The sequence below is a fragment of the Macrobrachium nipponense genome, chromosome 29 (genome assembly GCF_015104395.2).
Source record: "Macrobrachium nipponense isolate FS-2020 chromosome 29, ASM1510439v2, whole genome shotgun sequence".
NCBI lineage: Eukaryota > Metazoa > Arthropoda > Malacostraca > Decapoda > Palaemonidae > Macrobrachium > Macrobrachium nipponense.
Window position 1 is genome coordinate 51,157,333 of NC_061092.1, and position 24,872 is coordinate 51,182,204.

A 24,872-nucleotide genomic window follows, 5' to 3' on the forward strand; every position below is an offset into this window, starting at 1 on the left:
TATATATTTGGATATTTAATTAAACTATGGTTACATTTTGCTTATTGATTTTATCGTGATTTCCTTTTTTTGTTATAATTTGTAAACCCTCCGACTTCTTACGAAGTCTATTATATTGGCTCCACTTGTATCCATATTTATTTTATTTATTTATTTATTTATTTATTATTTATTTATTTATTTATTTATTTATTTATATTTGATGAATTAATGGTTGGCTTGAATATGTGGAAAATTGTCCTAGCAGCGTACCGTATAAGGCTACTTGCGGTATCATTTCTATAGATACAAGATATGAATGAGTAAAGGTATTTAAAACCGTGAGACCGGCTATAATCCAGTTCGGATCCAATATCACGAGTTGTAACTCATAAGACATTGACACTTTCCTATTTATCCGTTCTACCAAACCGATTGACTCTGGTGAGTTAAAAAAAATATTAGTATTGGTTTTCTTAATGGAAAGGTTAATTCACACAACGAGTTAAGGAGATTATTATTGTTTATACACCACCCGAGTCAGAGATTATTATGTGTTGAATTCCATGTTTACTGATTTAGCACTCATGAATATTCCTAGCGCACTCAATTGCGGTGTTTTGTTTTTTTAGTGCTATTATTCTATATAATGTGTCAAAGGAACTATTAACGCTAAGAAGTGTTTATTTGCTCTGCCAGACTCGTAACTCTGTTAATAATTCTACGTGTATTCTTTCAAGGATTGATTTGGCACGTGATAGGTCCTTAAACTGACAGGTGTCTTAGTGTATCCCTTGTTTTCATGACACGCGTTACAATTAGTTATGTGCTTTTTATATCTGTAAGCATTGTAGGCCAGTAAAACAGTGATTTGGCTTTCTGTGACATAAAAGAGAACCCTGGATGACGGAATGCAACTAGTTTAGGACGATTGGTATGAAAGAGATTATTACTACTACCTGGTCGTTAGTCACCCTGCTGTGTTCTTCGGGTTTTCCTCGTCCACGGACCATACATATAATATTATATATTATATTTGATTACAGAATTCTGATACACATACTTTAAATATACTTTTGTTTTAGGGTTTCCGTTCGAAGAGTTTATTGTTTTGCTTAGCTGCTGACCCTGTTTCCGTTCGAAGTGTTTATTGTTTTGCTTAGCCCCTGACCTTGTTTCTGTTCGAAGTGTTTATTGTTTTGCTTATCGCTGTTGACTCTTGCTTTGTTCAGTTTGTAACAGTTCTGCGCTCCAACCCAGATATTCAATGCTCGCGATCTCTTGGGGTAATGAATTTTCTTGTTTAGATACGGTTTTAACAATAGGCACGGATGTTTCTATATCTTTTAGTCCAATTAATGGTTCTTTGCATTATGGTGCGGGATTGCGGGATAATGCGTCAGCTATGATATTTGCTTTCCCAGGTAGATATCTTAACTTGGCTCCAAAGACCTGAATGATCATATGCCAACGAGTTCCTTTGGGACTGTTTAAAGCCTTCGAAAAAACTCGGTATGGGTCTTTATGGTCAGTAAGGATTTTATCAGGATAGCTGTAGATTATGAACTTAAAATGTACTAGTGAGTCAACGATACCTAGCCCTTCCTGCCTATTACTGCATATTTTACTTCAGAGGGCTTTAGTTTACGTGATAAAAAAAGCTATAGGAAAGAACTGTTTATCATATTGCTGAAGTAGTACCCCTCTTACCCCTTGGTCTGAGCGTCTGTTGCATATAAAAAAAAAAAATTCCTTATTTAAATCAGGGTTTTGCATGAAACTTACCTGTCAGATATATACATAGCTGTATTCTCCGAAGTCCGACAGAATTTCAAAACTCCCGGCACACGCAGTGGGCGGCCAGGTGGCTAGTACCCATTCCCACCGCTTGGAGGCGGATATCAGGAACCATTCCCATTTTCTATTCAGATTTTTCTCTGTCGTGGTAGTGTAAACACCTGTTTTCCATTACCTCCGCCTAGGATTTTGAAACTTCATTAGCCTCTTAAGTATCCTAATTTATTTTTTGAATGATTGACTTGGATTTGTGGCTAGGCATACGCTATCATATATTAATTAAAATTTTTCATTGCATAAGATGTCTGAATCTAGTTAGCCTAGGTTCAGACTTTGTTTGTCTGCAAGGGGTAAGGTGAGGCTACCGAAACCTTCGGTAGACACTCGCTTAGTATACATGACGTTTACATGTTTCTTTTGTTGAAAGATCAATGTAATTAGTGTAATGTTGACTGATTCCGGAAAGAAGAAGACGTATGATTCCATAGTACGCAAATTAGAGCGTGATAGAATCAGGAGGTCTTCCTCCACAGTAAACAGAAGTTAGGATAATGAACCTACTAACCTCCTGTAGACTTGATTTTGCCCTAACCCTGTGGGTATGGCTTACGGGGCCTAGAGGAAGTGTCTGTGAGAGGTAATGCCCTATTATGGTGGATTACATCAGGTAATCTTGGAATATAAAGTGCTCGCTCTCCAATCAGTGTTGTGAGTGTAGTGATGTTGATTTTGCCCTAGTGTTGTGGAGGGGGCGTCAGATCGGTCCTATAACGCCTCTAGGTCTAGACCTCTGTCCGGACTCCCAGGACAGGGAGGGGGCAAGTCGTAAACCGAAGGAGAGTTACGGGAACCCCCCACCGATCTGGCGTCCCTTCGGCAGGACCTGAAGACACTTCCAAGGCTGCCAAAGATCGTGCACGTGCAGGAATCATGAAAGATTGCTTCTCGTCCTGCGAGGCGTCCTCCCCGCAGGGTTGGAGCTCTCGGAAGGACTCGCGCCCTCTAAAAAGAAGCTTTAGAGAAGAAGATGCTTCACATCCTCTCTCTCGTCAGGAGGGAGCGTCAGAGTACTGATCTGGCGTCCCTTCGGCATGACTTAATATCGATAAGCGTGTCAAAGACGCAAGATGTCGCACAGGCGGCCGTCGTCTTTGTCAAGAGATAAAAAAATGTCCATAAGGCAGGACCCTCACGAGGACGCCTTTCGAGACTCGGAACACTCACGCTTGCTCTCCATCGAGAGGAATGAACGTCGTTACTCTTGTCAAGCAAGGATTGTTTTCTTGCTCTCCAAGACGCTCTTCCCTCCTCTCCTCAATGGCGCGTCCTATATGTGTGACGTTCGCTTTACTACGAAACGGATATTGTTCAAGCTGATAAGCTTGACATCCGGCAAGCTGATTTGCATAGTCAAACAGCTCGCCATAAGACGCCTCTTACTCGTCTAAGGGACGCTCTGTCAGCGGACAGAGATGTCTCTGGTTCGGCAGCTATGCTGGACAGACTATCCTAGTTTTCGACAGGAGAAGGGCGAAGCATTCCTCATACCCAAGAACACACAGGCGTCCTTTTAAATGCCCTTCTACAGTGTCGATGAGTGTGACAAAGATGCAAGATGTTGCACAGGCGGCCGTCGTTTTTGTACAAGAGTGGCGAACGTCCTTAAGACTCGTCCTGATGACGATTCACCGTACTTCTGCTTAGGACGCTCGCGTTTCATGAGCGGCTCTCCCCTCGCCAGGAAGCCTCTCAGTTACTCGTGTTGACGCACGTCATTCACTATGACGCTTCCCTTGATGTTCGTCGCTCTCCTCTTCGGGACGCTCTTCAAGACGCTCAAAGAATGCAATCAGGATGATCGGCAAGCACCTCACGAGGATGCCTTTTGGAATGCTCGGCGTTCTTTTTTTTTTTTTTTTTTTTTTTTTTTTTTTTTTGTTTTTTTTTTTTTTTTTTTTTTTTTTTTTTTTTTTTTTTTTGAGCGCGTTTCTGGAAATGTTCATTTGCATTGACAAAGACGTAAGATGTCGCACAGGCGGCCACTGTCTTTGTTAGAAGGTAACGAAGGTCTTTAAGGCCCGTCTTGAAGACGATAGCCGTACGTCTTCTTATAGTGCTCTCACACTTCAGGAGCAGCGTGCGGCTCTCCAGGACGCTCCTCTCGGGTGGCCTTTCATGCATCAGGGCGCTCGACAAGATCCTCTCTGAGAGGCCGTTCAGAACCTTGATGTTCTATGCACCAATACGCTCGGCAAGACTCTCGCGAGGACGTCTCTTGAATATGCTCAACGTCCCTATGCATTGAGACGTGAGGAAGCTTTTGCAAATGCTCGACGTCCTACACGAAGAGACACTCATCAGGACACTCTGGAAGACGCTCGACATCATAAACATTGATAAGCTTTTTGGAAGACGCTCGATGTCTTTACACATCTGGACGCTCGCCAGGACGCTAGCGAGGACGCTTTTGAAGACGCTCGGCATCCTACACGTCATGATGCTCGGCGGAGCACTTGCCAGGACGTTCTTCAGAACGATAGGCGTCTTACGCACCAAGATGTTCGGCAGGATTCCTGCAAAGAACGCTCTTCAAAGGGCGTCGTCGAAAGAAGAGGAAGGAGTTTGGTCTCGTCAGATGTCTACTTCGCTTTCTACAAAGGGAGCGTTCAATAGAATCCATGACTTGATGAATTCCAGAAAAACTGTAAGCAGATATCGGTGTCATAAAACGCCTTGTCTGCTTTCGGGACTGCGCTGCCGAAGGGAACATTAAGGTCCTACCTGCCGTAAGCCCAGTCTCTGATCAGGAATCCTACCCCCCCCCTTCCTCGATTTCTGCAGGAATCGGGGAAGACTATATGCTCGAATTCCTGGATTACTTTCTGTCATGTAAATGGGTTAGTTCTCATTGACAAAGATTTTAATAACATTTTATCGCATAAGCGGATAAGCTCTCATTAACAAAATTCGAAGGAGCTCTCATTCATTAGTCAGAGGCTCATCCAGGAAAAAGACTTGTAGACTACGTCCATGAAGTCTTATGTCCAATATCATAAGAAGCTTGAACTGTCCGTTTCGATCCTCGGTTCTCACTTGAGGATCTCCATTCGAATAATATTAATTCGTTCTCTTGGCAAAGAGAACGAAGACAGTCGATTTCCATTCTCTCTCTCTTCTTCTTCGAGGAAAGAATGTAGTAGAGAATTAGATGTTCAAGTGACTACAATACTTGCGTATTTTATCTTTGCGTCATATTACTAATGTAGGGTTCAAGTCATATGCGCATATCGTAGTTACCTCTACAGATGGCAACCGAAAGGACTGTTATTTTAAGTGTATTTAATCGGTCCTTCCTGCAAACTTCCAGGAGTTTCCGGTGTAAGGACAATGCTAAAAGGTATTGTTACAACAACACCAACTCAGCTTCAGCATCTAGCGAATTATGTTTCGCTTAAATATGCCTGCTTGAGAATTTCCTTCTGATCGATAATAGTAACAAATCTATTCCTTCGTAGAATAGAGTAGCTGGTAACTCAGGCAGAATAGCGCGAGACGACGATAGAAGGCTGCTGTCATTGTGGATGACGCAGTATATTTAATCGGTACTCCCGGCAACTTTCCAGGAGTTTCCGATTTAACTTTTGGTTAATTAAGCGTAGTGTTACGACAACACAAAATCAGCTTCTGTATTTAGCGAATTCTGTTTCGCTGAAATATGCCAACTGGAGAGTTTCTGTTCAAATAATGAAAAATTTATTCCTTGGTAGAATAGAGTAGCTGGCAACTCGGCATAATACTGCGAGAAGGTGAACGCAAGCTGCTGTAACTGTACACCAACTCAGTATCAGCTAGCTTGCTGTCATGCGCGGTCGGTTACGTTTCTCTCTCTCGTGGGATTGATTGACGAACCGTATCTCTGCCCTACAATCATGGACTTTAGTCTCGGGTTGAGGGGATTTCTAGTAATCATGAATGAACACGACTTCCTTTTACTAAGAAATTTTCAACAGAGATATCTCTTAGACCTGTTCGGCGCTGGTTACCGCACTGTAACAGAATTCTGTACGAGTCTACCGCAGCATAGCACTATGATAATGCTCTCCTGCTTATGCAAAGCGCAGCCTTATTAGGGAAGGAAGCATGCTTAGTGAGGGAATGGATGAGTCTGCTGGGGACCATTTTCTCGCTGGAGAAGCTTGTTTCCCTGAATAGACTGCAATTCAGACCTCTACAGTTTTTCCTACAGGAGAACTGAAATAGCATCAAAGATCTAGAAATAATTCTAAACGTCTCTCAGATAATTCCGCAGCTCTCTCATATCCCAAGAAGAGAGAGATGGTTATCGGCATAGACACGTAACATAACGATCCTCAAGAGGTTCGTTATACGATTGCACGTCCGTGCGGATCTTCTCGATCGACGGCAGCAACTACTGACGTCTGAGTAATCCTCGCTTAGAAGTATGTCGAGAGTTGTGAAGACTTTGGGGACATCCTTTCGTAGATTTCTTCACAATATTGAAGACGAAGAAGCCTCCTCTTATTCTCGATCTGAGAGCGGTAGCAATAGACGCCTTCATATAGTATGGGAATGGGGAATAGTTGGTTAGTCTCTTTTTCCCCTATTCAAAAGCTTAGGAAATATAATAAGATAATCGCTGGCGTCAGAGGGAGCGAGAAAAGATGCTGATCGCCCATGTTGGCCTTCGAGAGGCTGGATTCACAGAGGTCACGTCCTTCAGAGAGCACTTTCCAAGGACCCTTCCCGAGAGAATCGGTCTACTCTAACAGCCTCACTTCGAGAGGTACCTAAAAACCTCTCCGCTCTGAGTCTGAATGCGTTCAGACTGTCGAGAAGCGAGAGATCTTCAAGATTAATTGCAAGTCTCATTGCCAAAGCAAAGCAGTGCTGCTATTTTGCAGTGTACCAATTGGAGTGGGCCGTTTCTGGGACATAGGGCAGGAAAGAATGACTGTTCCTCCACCTCGACATCTGTGAATTACTTTAACCGTCTTCCCTTTCCGTCTGAAGTATGGGATAAGATAGCAGTCCCAACTATTGTAGAATATGTAAATATGTTGTTGACGGCCTCTAGGCTCAGAGATTCGGATCTGTCAAACAACAAAGCCCTTCATGATCTTTGAGGTCTGTGGAAATCTTGAAATGGTCTAGATCGAAGCTTCTGGCATGGAACTTAGATGTAGTCTGAAGTTCCTGATGTCAAAGCATTTCGAACTTCTCTTTTCTGTAAACTTGATACACGTGACCAGAAAGGCTAATTTTCTAACCACTCTAGCTACGGCAAAGAGGGTTAGTGAGGTTTTAGCCATCATCAGAGGTTTTGGCTTTGGAGGACATAAATTCGGTGGTGTCCCTCTTAAGCCTTCCGTTCTTGCTAAGAACGAAAAACCCGTCTAACCCTTGGCCAGAGGCCTGGAGATCAAGGGGATGGCACAAATTATTGGACAAGAGCCACAGAGAGTCCTGTGCCCTGTCGGGGCTCTCAAGTTTTATCTTGATAAAACTAAAGAAAGTCGAGGTCATTCGGACAATCTGCAGTGTTCCGTAAAAAGACCAGACTTGCCCATGTCGAAGAATGCCCTGGCGTTATGGTTAAGGAGTTCTTTGAAAGAGGCTCATTCATTATTTTTGAACAAAGATTTTAAATCTTTTAAACTGAATGCTCACGAGGTGAGGGCGCGGCCTCGGAAGCATTTCAACAGAGCATGACACTCAGTAATATCCTGAGTGCCACGTTTGAGCGAAGCAACTCTGTGTTTGCTTCACACTCCCGGCGGGATGTGAAGACGACATATGAGATCTGCGAGTCGCTAGGACCATACATATCCATAGAAATATTATTGGGGGCAGGAAGCAGCACGAATCCTATCCTATAGAAAAGGGATGTGTGTGCTTTTAACTTTGAAGGGTCAGTCGCTTGAGGCGCTTTCCCTTTCTTTAGCCTAGAAGTTATGGGACTAACTTTGATAGGTTAGGTCAGGTGGTGGTTTTTAGCTTCGTTGCCCCCACAGTATGGTCAGTATGGTCTAGTCACATTGTGGTCACGCTCCCGTTGACAGATCATCTAGAACTCACCAGCTACATAGGTCACTACCTTGCTGGAGACTTTAGTAAAGCAGAAGCAGACTTGGGTGACAGTAATCACGAAGTCAGCTATGCTAACAGGTAAGGAACCAAGATGTCAATCATCTGCATGTAATTTGTTTCCTAAAGTCCTTCTATTCTGTCCCTTCCCACCTCCAATGGTGGGATTCAGCTATATATATATCTGACAGGTAAGTTTCATGAACAAAATGTTATTGTCATGATACAATAAAGTTTGTTCATACTTACCTGGCAGATATATATAATTAAGTACCCACCCACCTCCCCTCAGGGGACAGTGGTATGAAAAATCTGAATAGAAAAAGGGAATGGTTCCTGATATCCGCCTCCCAGCGGCGGGAATGGGTACTAGCCACCTGGCCGCCCACTGCGTGTGCCGGGAGTTTTGAAATTCTGTCGGACTTCGGAGAATACAGCTATATATATATCTGCCAGGTAAGTATGAACAAACTTTATTGTTTCATGACAATAACATATTTTTAAGTTAGGTGAGCTGCATTATTCCGCTTTTGAGATATCGAACGCCTGTTGATGCTTTTTAGACCATAATAAATCTACGCCCTTCTTCGTAAGATCTGTTAAAGGAGCTGTCATGATTGAAGAGTTACATATTTACATACGATTGTAATACCCACTACAGCGCAAAAGTGCTGTATCCCCTTTTTATGTTAATAGGTACCGGAAGTTATGAATAGCCGACACCTTACCATGGACTACTTTAAGACCTTGACTAGACACATAAAACCTAGATAAACATGTTCGGTTTTTAAAAACTCACATTTTAGATATTTTACTCTGAGATTATTTGTCTTTGTGTCTCTGTAGCACTAGCTCTAGTTTATGTGAATGTTTTACTTCTAAGGTATTAGAAAAGATTACAAGACCAACCAATAGGCATGTTGGGTATCCCCTAAAAGTCTCCAAACAGTATTTTGTAATTGGGGCGCAACGTAAGCCAGAGGCATATGTAAAAATTGATAATGTCCCCTGAGTGTGCTGAAAACGGTAATGAGGTACAATCACTTAAGTAATGGTGTCTGGTGAAAGCCTTTAAGTAAGTCCAAGTTGGTGAAAAAAAAATTTATTCTAACCTAACAAAGATAAGATATCGTCGGTTCATGGCACTGGAAACGATCGGGAATCGTTTCCTTGTTTAAGAGACAGAAATCTACGCAGATACGCCAAGTCCGATCTTTTATGGCATGACGTTTGAGTGAAAAATTATATGGGCTATTTGATTTCCTAATGACTCCTATTACTAACATTTTTCAACTTCGTCATTTATCTCTTATTTTGAAATTTCATTGGGAGTCTATACGAAGGTACGCATATAGCTTTATGTTTGTCCTTAGACCGTATTTTGTTTTCAATGACATCCGTTTTTCCCCAGAGATCACTCGCTAGTGGAGAAACTTCCTGGTATTCAGATAAAAGATAAAAAAAAAATTTCTGCTGAATCACCTCTGCTTGAATGACTTACGGATATTACTTTAGATAAAGTTATAGAGCTTCATCTACGACTGGTTGGGCGTGATTAAAATTAGCAACAATAAAAAAAAAATGCGATATTTATATGTATAGGTTTTGTGGATTACTAGATTAACTTGTTGCTGCAAGTCAACCGTGTCTAGGGCTTTGTTTGCGGAAATCGTTATATTTCAGAGTGTCGGGAAGGATTAAAATTTTATTTCCCAGCAAAGTCTTTTTACATGCTCTAAGACATTCGAGGGTGCATGCGTCTTGAGATTTTGTGTGCAAACTGCGACTGCGGTTGTGGGAGAATTCTGTTGGGTCGTTGAACAATATCACAATTTATGAGACGAACGATTGGTTCCTCTATATAAGTTATTATTTGATTAACTGTCTCTTTTTGTTCAAACGGATTTTAATATGTATGAAGGTTTATAGAATTTTCCTTTGATAAACACGCCTTATTTTGCAGGAGGTTAGATAATGTTTTGTATACCCCTAGATGGATATCTTACAATTACGCTAGATACAGATCAATGTTTTTTTATAACTATAGAGGTATCTGTAAGTGCTCGCTTATCCAGACTTCTCAATAGGGAAGTTCAAACAACAGACGGTGAGTCCGTAAATACAGGATATTATGTGTACTAAAGGAATAAAAAAAGATATTCTAATTTTTACGGCGTGTTCAGTCGGGCTTAATCCACCACTATTATAATAACTTATTGTGTTAAATTACGAGAACCTGCTCTGATTACTTGATACGGTCGTGTGATTCATAGGAAAAATTCCTTTTTAATTCAAAAAGGTATTGGAATAAAAAAAAAAGTATGGCATAAATGATCCAAACATCTCTTTTTCCCGGTCTTGCTAGAGTCGCTTATTGTGTGGAATGTGCTATGCTTTGAACACTCGGCAGATTTAACTGACCCTGACTGTTGACTAGATGACACAGTAACCAAGTTTGCTTAAGCACGATTTGTTTGATTCTGATATTTTAGGGTTACTGTTTACCATCTGCAATGTATTGTGTGTTTTTAGCATTCTGTTGTTGGTTATGTATAAAGCAACGAACGTATGAATGACGAACTATTAGGAATTGAGCGATTACTATTAAGACAAATTATCTCTACTGCATTCAATATTAACTGTTTGTACTTGCTGTTGTTTACTTCATTCTTTGCTAAAATTTGAAATAGTGAGGGATCCTGGTCAGCGCATTTAGCCTAATGAAAGTTTTTATAGACATGTTATTCCTTGCAATCCAGCCGTATTTTTAAAGTTAAGTTGAGTCATTGAGGTTCAATATCTTACGCATATAACTAAAAAAACTCAAGGCTAAAACTGCGATCAGGACTTTGCACAGGAGTCTTTATTGTCCTGACCCGAAATAGTGTTACCTCTAATTTATCCAGATTTGTACGGGTGTTCCACTTGTTTTTGTGTATTACCTCTAATTTATCCAGATTTGTACGGGTGTTCCACTTGTTTTTGTGTATTTTCTAATCACTACGGTGCCTAATGACCCTATCCATGCATCTGTATAAATACAGATGTCCACTGAGTAAAACGCATATTCACTGTTTAATATGTTTTGTTACGTAAAGGATTAATAATCACCCAAAATGGTAAAATTAACACATTATATGATTATGATATTTCAGTAGAACTTCTGGAAACAGAAACTCAAAGATAAAAACTCGCAGTAGCAAAATCTCAATGATGTAGATAATTTCTGTAAAAAAGTAAGATGAAGAATGTCTCGTAACTTCGGCCACAGGAATAACGAAATTCGACCTGCAAAGGAAACACTCAAAGTTACTCCAAATGAATAAAAAAAAAGGTTGTACTTAGCTTGATTTTGTGGGAAGTCACGGTGTTCCGATAACGATACACAGACTTGGCCCTCCTTCTCTGTTTAGCTGATGACCTAGTTTTTGGCTTGAGTTTCCCCCGTGCGCTTTGTTTGGATTCGAGCCCTTGAAGATCTGATGCTGAAGACGTGTTCTGTTTGTTTCTTGAAGTTATGCACTGCTGAAGACGCTCGCTAACGAAAATATTAAGTTGCTTGAAGAATCTGTTGCTTTCGTTGTCGTTGACTTCTGATATGATACATTATTCGTTATTCTTTGGAAGACGTTGAAGAGTTCTTGTTATTTTCTGAAGTCGCTCACTAAGCGATGATACTAAGTTGCTTGAAGAATCTGTTGCTTTCGTCGTCGTTGACTTCTGATGATACATTATTCGTTATTCTTCGGAAGACGTTGAAGAGTTCTTGTTGTTTTCTGAAGTCGCTCACTAAATGATGATACTAAGTTGCTTGAAGAATCTGTTGCTTTCGTCGTCGTTGACTTCTGATATGATACATTATTCATTATTCTGGTTTTTCTTCGGAAGACGTTGTAGAGGTCTTGTAGTAGTCTGCCACCAATATTAGGGCAGTTGCCTTGTATAATAAGGCGCCCCATGAGGTAATGTTAGACTTGCGATAATCTTACGCTAAGTCGTTTGGTTATGCACTTCCATACTCATTGGAGTGTCTTGGGGTTTGTAGATCACTTACAAAGTCGGTATTATCTTCTTTGGTTATGACGACGATGTGTTAAACTCATGATGATTCGGCAATGATGTGAGGTTCTAGTAGAAAACACGAAGTATAAAAAATACTTATATTCTCTGAGATTACATGATGAAAATTAGATAGGAGTGTACAGGTCTTCTAATGATGATGGCTTGATTGCTTCTGCCAATGATTATGGCTAATTCTATTCTGTTCCAACTACCATCTCGGTTACAAGTCGTAAAGGAAGCAGACAGTAGCTCGTACATACGAACATACATAAAAATGAGACACATTAGAAATCACGTAGGTCGTTTGAATTATAGGTCGCGGTAGTTGTCTCAAGCAGGAAGCTTGGACTAATGTTTTCAAAACAAATGAATGACTACAGGTGACGGCACGTCACCTTAGCCTACTTTATTGTATACGCCATCTTAGCGTCTCTGGTCTGATCACATTCCTGCAAGCAATCTGGTTGACCTCTTTAGTTTTAGTCTTTTATATATATGGAATAACATTCCATATTTTTATTATGTAATCACTTACACGTGCAGTGCCATCTCCAGTTGTTCCCCAGCAGCAAGAGGCACCACAAGCAGCGTTCTTGTCAGAGCTTCAGCAGTCCGTTACGTCTCTGTTTGACGTTTACAAGTCACAAGGACTAAGAGAGGAAGCACGCAAGAAGGAACATAAGGACATCAACAGACCCAGGAATAGGATAAGACCGGAGTTAGGACAGCGAGATGCTAACAGCCAGCAAGACGCCGACTCGCTGCAAGTTGCAGCGCTCATAGACGCTCCCTCGCAGCAAGCTGGACACGTGACGGGAGGTGACAAGGATCGTGACGCTCCTTCGCAGCATGCTGGACGCATACATGACGCACGCAAGCAGGACGATGTGCGCGATTCCCCCACTCGTTCGACATCGGAAATTGCCAATCCTTTGGAAGAGATCTCAGAGGAGGAGACGCAAGAAACTCTTCATGCGGCGGATCTGAAAAGATTACTTGCGGTTTTGACGGACTTATATCCGAAGATTTTCAGCAGGCTGTACCTCGGAGCCTGCCCTTGCAGTTTATGAAGGGTAGACCCCAGAAGTCTTCCTCCTTCAAGAATGAGGTCTCCTCTGCCTTAGCCCAAAAGGCCACGCAGGACTTTATATCGAAATCCCCGATAATTGTTTTTACGATAATTGGGAACCTCGCCGAATGCTCGAATTCCTGGAATTTCTAGCGTTTGTAAGAAGAACTGCTATTGAAGTAAGGATATCTCTCAGTAGACGACCAACCCTGGAATACAGACGAACGAATGCGAACATCCAGTTTGGCTTGAACTTTCGTCTTCGGTTTTTCTGTTTTCACTATTGAAGCTTTCCTTAGGGGAAGACTTTTTCACTCTCTTGACTAGAGAAGGAAGGGTGTAGATTTCCAATCCTTATTCTCATTCCTCTAAGGGAAAAGAATTTAGGATGGAAGTCGTTGTACAGAAACCTACAAATACACAATGTATATCACACTCGAGACATGATTCTGATAAGCAGTTGAATTGTCCGGGGGGTAGTCGCATACTGTAGTTAATTCTACGGTTTGTGACCGAGACGGCTAGTATCCTAATGGAACTGCAACTCGGGACTGTCTGCATCTTCCCAGGAGTTACCAGTTTCGATTTTTAAGATACTTTTGGTATGGTCACTACAACACCACCTCAGTTTTTTGTATTTACCGAAATCCGTTTCGTTTAAATATAATTGTTCAAGCATAATATATCCCTTTTTTAATGCTTGATTATTCTAGCCGAACGCATTCCTTCGAGGAATGGATTACCTGGCAACTCAGGATAGCGAGTGAGCAAGAACTACTGAGTAGGGGACTGCAGAAAGACAACCCAGTACCAGCTGGCTCTCCGAGATACACGGTCGGTTTATGTCTCTCCCCTACAATGATTGACTACCGAACCTTTTCTCTGTCCAACAATATCGGACTTGGGTCTCTGATTAATGGGGATTCTCGCATACATGAATGACATCTTTTGCATCCCCTTGAATATTGCGAGAATTTTCAACAGATATATATTCTGGACTCTTTTATCTTTATGTTTACCGCACGGTAACAGAAGTCTTTACTAGTCTTCCCGCTGCACGCATGTGATAATGCGGAATGTTTTCTTCAGTCATCTGAGTTTGTCTTCAAAATATCTCGTATTCGGAGGGGTGTAATTGTTCATTGTTCACCCCGAATTAACAGATATATACGGAAGACATCGCCTGCTCTCCGACCTGCCAGCTCTACTTCCAAATGATTAGCCCATGAGAAGTAGTACTTCCCTGTTTTTTTCATTACTGGAAACCGCCCCACTTTCATTGCAACTACAACCCCTCGCCTTACAGCAATGAAATAGCTGTTTGCGTATTCAGTCCTTTATAAGCACAGGTTCAGAACCTTGAGAATCCTTCTCTCGATTCGGCTGTGAAGACGTAGGTTGCATTCACTCTCCACCTTCGTCTTCAATGGAACATAGTGTTGTTTTTGTTTTAGCTGAGATTCAACTACTATGAGAATGTCTTGCCATTAAGGACCTCGGTCTCTAGAGGGCAATTGACTTTCGCCTATTGGGCACTTGCCTTAAGAGAATCATCACCTCGTTAAGAGATTCACCACCTTGCTGTCCAGCATCAGTTACAAACAAATAGACAATTTGTATGGTCTCTCGGCATAACCCTTTAAAAGGCAAAGATCACATGACTTGCTCGGATGCTTGGACAACTTGCCTCACTACCGAACGTAGTCAGTAGGCAGCTGTCAGAGCGCCCGATTCAGTTATGGTTTACGCTGTGGACTTAGTAGGTTGTTCCAGAACAATCAGTTGAGTTGGTGGGACGACACCAACAAGCTACAAGAAGGCTTCGAACTTCAACAGAAGGACCCCTACCTAGTGTTGTATTCAGACGCATCGGACGTGGGGTGGGGTGCAAAGGGGCTGCACTGGGGAAGGGCGAGATCTCGGGTCTATAGGAAGACCATCAGAAGAAATGGCATATAAACGTGAAGGAACTGGTGGCCATTCATCTAGCGCTAATACGCTTCCAGGAGGAGGTCCAGAACAAGTTAGTACAGGTCAATGCAGACAACACCACAGCGTTGGCCTACATCAGGAAACAGGGAGGCCCTCGTTCGGAATCCCTTTACGAGGCAGCAAAAGATCTCCTGCTCTGGGCAAAAGCGAACAATATAACTCTGATAACTCGCTTCATAGAGGGAGAGAAGAATGTCAGAGTGGATCTTCTCAGCAGAGGAAGACAGATTCCCACGACAGAATGGACCCTACATCACGAAGTGTGCAGCAGACTTTGGAATCTGTGGGAAGAACCGTCAATAGACCTCTTTGTGACGCAGAGAACAAAGAGGTTACCTGTTTACTGCTCTCCAATCCCAGACCAGGAAGCAGTGGCAGTGGACGCCATCCTCATGGATTGGGAAGGACTAGACACGTACGCCTTCCCCCCATTCAAGATCCTAGACAGAGTCATGAAGAAGTTCAGGGAGTCGAACAACGCCCACATGAACCTGATAGCTCCGTTTTGGCCCATGAGACCCTGGATCACCGAAGTGAGAGTGGCTAGTAGACACCCCCAGGTCGTTACCTTGTCGGAACGATCTACTCAGACAGCCACATATAGAGAGATACCATCAAAATCTCCTCTCACTCAATCTAACTGCCTTTCGACTATTGAAAAACTAGCAAGAGCGAAGGGCTTTTCAGGGGAAGCTGCAAGAGCAAACGTGAGAGCGAGGAGGACGTCCACAATCAAGGTGTACCAGTCAAAGTGGGACATGTTCAGGGAATGGTGCAGAATTAACAACATTTCCTCTTCCAGTACCTCTCTAACTCAACTGGCAGAATTTCTGTTACACTTAAGAACCCAAGAGAAACTAGCAGTATCAACCATCAAGGGATACCGCAGCATGCTAGCCTCCGTCTTCCGTCACAGAGATTTTGACGTGTCGGGAGACAAGGATCTCTTGGACCTCATAAGGTCCTTTGAGACAGTTAAGAGGAGGGACAACCCAACCCCCTCCTGGAATTTGGATGTAGTCCTGATGTTTTTAACCTCGAGCAGGTTTGAACCTCTCGACAAGGCTTCATGGAAGGATCACACTAAGAAGACCCTATTCCTGGTTACGTTGACAACAGCCAAGAGGATAGGAGAATTGCAAGCCTTTAGCAAAAATGTAGGCTTTGAACAGAAATCCTAGGGAGGAGAATGAATAGACGAACTAAAATCCAAACTTATTTATTAGAAATGACTGAATAGGTGAACAGCAACTGCTTGTTGGTTGTCTGGACTGGATTCTATCAAGTAGAAGAAGACCGATGACACCAGATCTCCCAATCCTCCCCAATTCCGTCCCACTCACTAAAACATGAGAAATATGAGAATAAAAAGTTTGAAATACCGAAAACACAACGAAGTAATATACTAGTTCCGTCGTAATAATTGAAATTCCGTACAAGTGAATATGGCAAGAACTCTTCTTACAAAATTAAGAGAAACCTTTATAGCAATGAAATCCGCTAAATATGAATATGAAATATAAAGTGTGGCAACAGGCCTATACTATATTAATTCAAAGATAAGTTTACGAAAGCTGGATCACATACTATAAACCAACAAACCTATACGGGAACAACGTGAATGAACAAAATGAAAAGAACTCCTTTCGTTTAAGGATTACAATGAATAGCGAGCTTTATTATTTAAAAGGGCTGAATGCAAGGAACAGATTATTTAAGGAATCTTGGGAAAAATCTTAAAGCCACGAAATCACGGTGTCTAATGAAAGTGACATACCTCAAGAAATTTCCATCCTTAAACTGTTAGTACAAGACATTAGTTGATGGTATGCGACGTCTGTCGTTGGTGTCGATGGCTTGAGGCTACTGTAGCAGATGAGGGTTAATTAGTGCTCCATTGCGAGTGAAAGTTCCACAGAATACTGAGTTTCCAGTCCTTCGGACTATGAAGGAGCTGTGAGCTGCGCAGCAAACTACGATGGAGCTGTGAGCCGAACTGCCAACCTTCGGCCCTTCTTGCCGCGAAGAAAAACATAAACAGCCGGTTACCAGAGTGGAGTAATTTCAGGCAGTCAAAGTTCTCCAACAAGGATTCGGGAAGGAGGTGGTGTCACTTTAAACACCGTGATTTCTATACAAATTTACATTCACAAAAGCAATTATTTTAACATTTGTCACAAAAATGTTAGAGAAAAAGTTAAGTTAACGTTACTAAAAAAATATTAGAAAAATATTAAAAGTCTAAACAAGTAACTGAAAATTTATATTTTCTTCACTCCAAGGAAGGGAATTTGATTCCATTAAGAATCAAATTTATGTATACAAAGTTACATTAATAATGCAAGTCACAAAAAAAAAAATTACAGTATAACCTAGGAAATTATCAAGAATATCTTTAGTCTTTATTTCACTCTCAATGGCTGTCCTTCTTTTGGGTCTTGCTGAACATTCAACAACACTTGGGCCAGGAAGAGTGATCATTTCATCATTATTAAGCAACGCTTCTTTTCTAAGTATGGGTATCAACGTGGAAGAGTGCCGCTTCAATATCTCTCTCATTTTACCTTTCATAACTATGGCACCCGTGAATTCATTATGAAGATTTTTCACTTAGTCTTTAACCATAGCCATTGGGTAGTTACTTTGTTTGGTCATTGGTTCTTTTATTAGAACAATATCACCTCTTTGAAGATTTTGTGCGTCACGGGCTTATTACCTGTCGTTTTAAGTTAACTGCTTGGTGTATAAGAGTACATAAGAATTCTTCGTTATAAATATCTATGAGCTTGTTACGAGTTTTCTGAAGGTTTTCGTAATTATTTTTCACCTTGTTTAAGGGCTCAAAGGGCATCCATTCAGGTTCAGGATTTCTCTGAAGCTCTGGAATAACGTTCAAAGATAACAAGTCATATCCTCTAATTAAAAGCTTCAGGCGTGATTGAATCAGGAACACAGTCACCAGATGAATCTCAAGGCTTCCTTGAAGGCAATTGGTCGCCTGTTCACGAGATGAACGGTCTTGCAAACAATAATCTCAAAATCTCTATATGGCAAGATATTTTTACCAATGGAGCCAAAAAGGAGTCTCTTGGTTAACTTTACACAAATTTCAACCATTGATCCTAGTTTACTATGACCTTTAAAGAAATGATCAAAGGATAAGGGTTTGAACATTATTTTCATCAAAATATTTACGAGTTTCATGATCTTTAAAAAAATCTGAAATAATATTTGCACCAGCAGTCAACTGCGTCCCTAAATCGGAAATACAAAAAACTATGGGATATACCAAACTCTGAAGGCAATGCAACTGGAACGCTCTTAAGAATTCTACGACAGACAGGTTTGAACAAATTTTCAAATTTATGGCTCTTGACCACATACAGGTAATGTAAAGAATCCTCATTTTAGAATTTTGACCATATAATTTTACAGTGAACGGTCCCATGAAGTCTACATAAATATTATTAAATGGTATATTAGAAGGGTTTAATCTACACATTCTGTATGGACTTTGGTTAAGCTTAACAGTCCGTTCATTAAAACGACGACACGTCGTACAAGTTTTTAGTATCCTTTGACAATGGACAAAAAAGTGTGGGATCCAAAAAGTTTTCCTTAGCTCGGTCAACAATGAATAACACCCAGCATGGGCCAATTTCCTGTGCATGTCCAGGATGATGAGTGGGGTAAGAACACTATTCTTTGCCAGAAGTAAAGGAAAACTGTACCGCTTAAAGCGCTCAACACTCCTGAGACGCTCACATTTACTTCGGACTCTCAACAACCCATCCCTGTCCATGAAAACATTAAGCTGTTTGACAATATTTGGGATATCCTTAACATTACTTGAATTAGAGTGGAAATACTTAAAAACCTTAGGGAATTCAGATTGCTGATCTTTTAATATTATTTGTCTAGTTGCTTCTGAAAAAAGTTCGCATCATCTTTATCCTCAAAGTGAGAAAACCTGTCAGGATACTTATTTTTGATTTTACTTTAGCTTTCAGCTTGTTTACAAAGATTAAAATCTTGCTGTAAACCTTCACCAAACGATTGAAGCTGGAGAACCTGTCTAACGGCATTAAATTCTTCAGACAGCCAACCTGTGAGTAACTTGAAAGCAAGACATGAGTTTCAGAGCTAGGGCTTATGTTATCAACATCTGCAAGAGGATTTGGTATAATCACCGAAAAAATATCGTCCCTACTAAGCTCTGGAGTGATACAATTAGATAAAAAGGGTGGACCACTGTAATAATTACTCTTCACGAGCTGTTTATGGGACATACTTCGGGTTATGCAGTCTGCTGGATTTTTTGTTCCAGAAACAAATGAAAATTTTATGGGATGAGTTTCACATAACTTTGTAATATGTTTGATCCAATTCATTACGAAGACTGACCTTTCCTGCATCTTGTCTAATTTCGTGGAATAGGAATTTAACCATGCTAAAGATACAAGACTATCTGAAAATATTTCAATTTCAGTTATGTGGATTGGTTTAATGCACGAAGAGCCAGCAAGATCTGCATACAAATCTAAAATAGACTCTGTGGCTAAAGCAATGCCTTGGATCTCCAAGGAAGGGATGCTTTTGCATTCCAGCTGTTCATTGACAAATCTATTCTTTCCTGAAAGAAAACTTATTTCCTTGGTCTCTAAGTCTTTGATATAAATGACAGCACCATACATTGATTTACTGCTATCAGGAAATCCTATCAGCTTGTAAGAGCTCTGTCTTTTCCCAACAAATCTCTTAATCTCGACAACAAGAGAGGCATTAGCTTGTTTCGCAATTAATCTCCATTCACGTAAAACATCAGGAGAAAGAGTCTGATCCCATGTTAACTCCTTTTGGCATTGCAATCTGTGCAAGAACAACCTACTTCTATTTAGTAAAGGAGCATTATAGTTATGAACGTCATATTGTGATGCAATGCTTCTTAGAATTAACCTTTTAGTATTAGCCCGTGGGTCAAGGTTAATAGGGTTTGTCGATAGGGTATCTTTTGAACGATCCCATCGCATGCCAAGCAATTTTACCTTAATAGGGGTTTCTCCTTCAAGATCAGAGTCAATGAGAGATTGTAAATTACTGTCATTTGACATGAATTGCTGAAGACCAAATTTGTAAGGTTCAAAAATAGAGTTCAGCTGATTGTAAGCCCATATTAAATTTTCAGAGTCCTCTGCTGTAAAAGCACAATTGTCCATATAAAAAAGTTGATAAATTAAATGTTTCAAGTATCTAATACCTGATGAATCATCCTCAGAGTCGAGAACCAAAATTTTGAAAAGACCTAATAATGAAATTGTGGGTGAACAACGTAACCCAAAAGGTAAACGAATATTCTTGTAAGCTATAATAGAAAAATCCCTCTTCTGAACATTTCGAAACCATAGGAATAAAAGTTTATTTTGATCAATTTCTTCCAAACTAATATTATTGAAAGCCTTTTTAATATCAAAGGCGCAAATGAAGGGGTCAAATCTTAAATGCAACAAAGCAGAAGAAATTTTATGGTTAAGTGTAGGACCGGGATAAATTGCTTGGTTATGACTAACTGTCATGGGCTTTGTCGGGTCCTTTTCACAAAGATTGGAGAGAAACACTATTCTACATTTTGTAGTCTCTCTATCTGGTCTGAATATTGGCATATGTGGCAAGAAGCTATGCTCAGGATGAGTCTCTATAAAGTCATCAAGGTCATTAATTTTTCAATGATACCAGCAGCAGCTTGTTCTTGGAAAGTGTCATTCATTAATTTTAAATTTTTCTTCATTCTTTAAAAGTTGTTCAAATTAGCCCTTAGAATCAGTGTTGCTAACTTACGATTTCTACCCAGCAAATGACTAACTTTAGGATTCCAATGAAGAGGCATTTTGAGTCTTCCTCTTTCGTCATGCACTGTATTGTCTAGAGCAAATTTTACTAAATAATCATTTATCTCAGAAGTCTCATCATCATAGATCTGATTATCATGATTTGTGTAATATGAACATTGACTCTCTAAAATGTCATTTGTAGCTCTTTGCAACTCTGCATCAACAAGATCACCTTTATCATTGAAGACTGAAAAATTAGCATTACAACAATCTATAACTTCAATGCAATTATCTGTGGATGTCAGACAAGAGGTATTTTTTATAGGAAAGTAATTCCCAGGGTCCATTATTGAATATGAATTTGAATTAACTGGCAAATCCTCCAAGTTATGCAATAGCTGATTAATATCTCCCTTCAATATGATTCCCAAAGGAATCTGAGAATATAAGGACATTTTCCTTTCACCAAAGAGTACTTCTGAATCTGGTATACAATACGAAGATTTACACCCTAAAATGAACTCTATATCACTGATTTCATCCTGGCAATTCTTTAAAGATTCGTCTGCTAATTTATATCCCTGCATGAGAAAACCATCAACAACTTTTCTCAAATTTGGAAGTTTTAACACAATATTAATTGAAGGAATACACAAAGCCTTAATAGTTTTCAACTCATCACCAAACTTCACATTAAATTCTACTAATTTACTCTTATATGTCTTGGGTTCATTAATACCGTTTATAGTGATAGAAAAGTTATCCTTAATGACTTTCAGATCAAGCTGGGATGCCAAACTTTCAGTTATAAAGTTTGACTGGCAACCACCATCCTTCAATCCTCTCACTCTTTTGCCACCGATTTTACATGTAAATGTAGGCAATATCGATTCACCATCGGTATACCCCTGCAAAGCTTCTGTCAGAGTTATCAAATTGCTACTAGCAGTGTTCAATTTCAAACCAGAATCTACCTTGGATTTATCAGCTGTGCTTTCTTTCTTACGTGGATTCCCAACACAAAGGTAAGACATATGCCACCCTTTACAGTTACTACACCGGGAGTTGAATTTAAATTTACAATTATCTGAAGTATGATTAAGGTTCCCACATTTAATGCAGCTGGATAAACTAACCAACTTATCAATTTTCTCTTGTGGAGTCTTAAATACTGGACACCGGTAAACTGGGTGTGAAATATCCCTCTCTACAACTATGCAAGGGAACAAGGTTTTGATGACCTAGTTTTGTCTTTAGAATAATCTACTTTCACAGCAAGGCTAGTTGTACATTCTCGAGAACTGGCCAAATTCAATACAGGCGAATCAGATTTTTTCTTACGTTCTTTAAAATGTTTCTGTGAAAAATACCACGAAACCGCCATGTCGCTTCAAAAAAAGTAATCTAGTAATTTCCATTAAAGTTTGGTTTCGAACTGATTTAGTTATTTGAATCAAAATAAAATATTTCGAAAAAAGACTCATTCAGGCCTGACCAGAAAAAATATTAAGAAGGAAAAAAATCAACATCAATTTTCAATTTCTTAATACCTTCAGTAATATACTTAATCCTAGAGATGTATTCAAACGGATCATCTTCATAAGTTAACTTCATTTCTGATAACTGCTTAATAATATTGAACATCTGTTTTCCTGGGGAAGCCAAAGCATTCGTCAGTAATTCTTGAGCATGAGTGTATCCTTGCTTATCAGCTTCAAGGGAATTAATGAAGATTGAAGCTCTCCCACTAACTTGCTGCTTTAACAACAGAAATTATCATAATCTGGGTACGAGAACTGTTAATAGTTTCGTCGAACTGAAGAAAGAATTTATTTAAGTCTTCACCATCACGACTGGTAAATGTGGGACGTTTAAGGAGACTACGAGCCGAATCAAGCGAGGACTGACTAAGAGAAGGTACATCTTCTAACAAAGCTATACACTCAAGAATTTTAGTCAAATAATCATGACTCAGTTCAATATCCTCTGCAAGTACAAATTCATCCTCATTCTCACCCCCACTTAAGTGCTTGAATTTTAGAATCATAATCACCTAGTTGAGCTAACAAGTCCACCAATACTGCGTTTTTCGAACTATCGAACAGTTTGTGATAAAGCGGGAAAACTATCCCTCTTATTGTAATTTTCAGTGACGCCTTACGGATATATTTCCGGGAGTTAACTGACAGTTTAAGATCGACATGGTTAATGATAGCAATATCAAAAAATTTCAAAAATATCCAAATATATGAGAAAAATTTTCCCCAAGTAAATATCAAACACGACAAAAATATAAAATGCAAATATCAACCAACAACAAGCAGTTTCGCATTCAGTCCCCCCAGGGGTTCCATGAACAGAAATCCTAGGGAGGAGAATGAATAGACCAACTAAAATCCAAACTTATTTATTAGAAATGACTGAATAGGTGAACAGTAACTGCTTGTTGGTTGTCTGGACACTGGATTCTATCAAGTAGAAGAAGACCGATGACACCAGATCTCCCAATCCTCCCCAATTCCGTCCCACTCACTAAAAACTGACTATGAGAATAAAAAATTTGAAATACCGAAAACACAACGAAGTAATATACTAGTTCCGTCGTAATAATTGAAATTCCGTACAAGTGAATATGGCAAGAACTCTTCTTACAAAATTAAGAGAAACCTTTATAGCAATGAAATCCGCTAAATATGAATATGAAATATAAAGTGTGGCAACAGGCCTATACTAATTAATTCAAAGATAAGTTTACGAAAGCTGATCACATACTATAACACCAACAAACCTATACGGGAACAACGTGAATGAACAAAATGAAAAGAACTGCTTTCGTTTAAGGATTACGATGAATTAGCGAGCTTTATTATTTAAAAGGTACTGAATGCAAGGAACAGATTATTTAAGGAATCTTGGGAAAAATCTTAAAGCCACGAAATCACGGTGTCAAATGAAAGTGACATACCTCAAGAAATTTCCATCCTTAAAACTGTTAGTACAAGACATCAGTTGATGGTATGCGACGTCTGTCGTTGGTGTCGATGGCTTGAGGCTACTGTAGCAGATGAGGGTTAATTAGTGCTCCATTGCGAGTGAAAGTTCCACAGAATACTGAGTTTCCAGTCCTTCGGACTATGAAGGAGCTGTGAGCTGCGCTGCAAACTATGATGGAGCTGTGAGCCGAACTGCCAACCTTCGGCCCTTCTTGCCGCGAAGAAAAACATAAACAGCCGGTTTCTACCTGAGTGGAGTAATTTCAGGCAGTCAAAGTTCTCCAACAAGGATTCGGGAAGGAGGTGGTGTCACTTTAAACACTGTGATTTCTATACAAATTTACATTCACAAAAGCAATTATTTTAACATTTGTCACAAAAATGTTAGAGAAAAAGTTAAGTTAACGTTACTAAAAAAATATTAGAAAAATGTTAAAAGTCTAAACAAATAACTGAAAATTTATATTTTCTTCAGGCTTCAATGGAGAGAATGCAGTTTGCTCGCTGCAACTAGGTTTTCTCGCCAAGAACGAGAATCCTTCTCAGCCATGGCCCAGATCCTTTACCATACCAGGACTCATTTGGTAGGACAGGAAAAGGAGAGAGGCCTTTGTCCAGTGAGGGCCCTAAAATTTTATCTGCAGAGGACCAAAAACATGAGAGGACAGGCAGACAACCTCTGGTGCTCAGTGAAGAAACCTTTGTTACCCTTGTCAAAGAATGCACTGGCGTTCTTTATCAAGGATTTAATAAGGGAAGCTCACCAGAACTGACGAGAAAAGCTTCCCAATCCTCAAAGTCAAAGCACACTAAGTAAGAGCTGTGGCGACTTCGATGGCTTATAGACACAACAAGTCTATGAAATCAATTTTGGAAGCGACATTCTGGCGAAGCGAGCCAGTCTTCGCAGATTGTTACCTAAAAGAGGTACAGACCCAATATGAGGATTGTTGTTCCCTGGGTCCGTACGTTGCCTCCGGCGCCGTAGTTGGAGAAGGTACTACTGTCTCTAACCTATAACCTTGTTTATACCCTTGCATCTTTTTG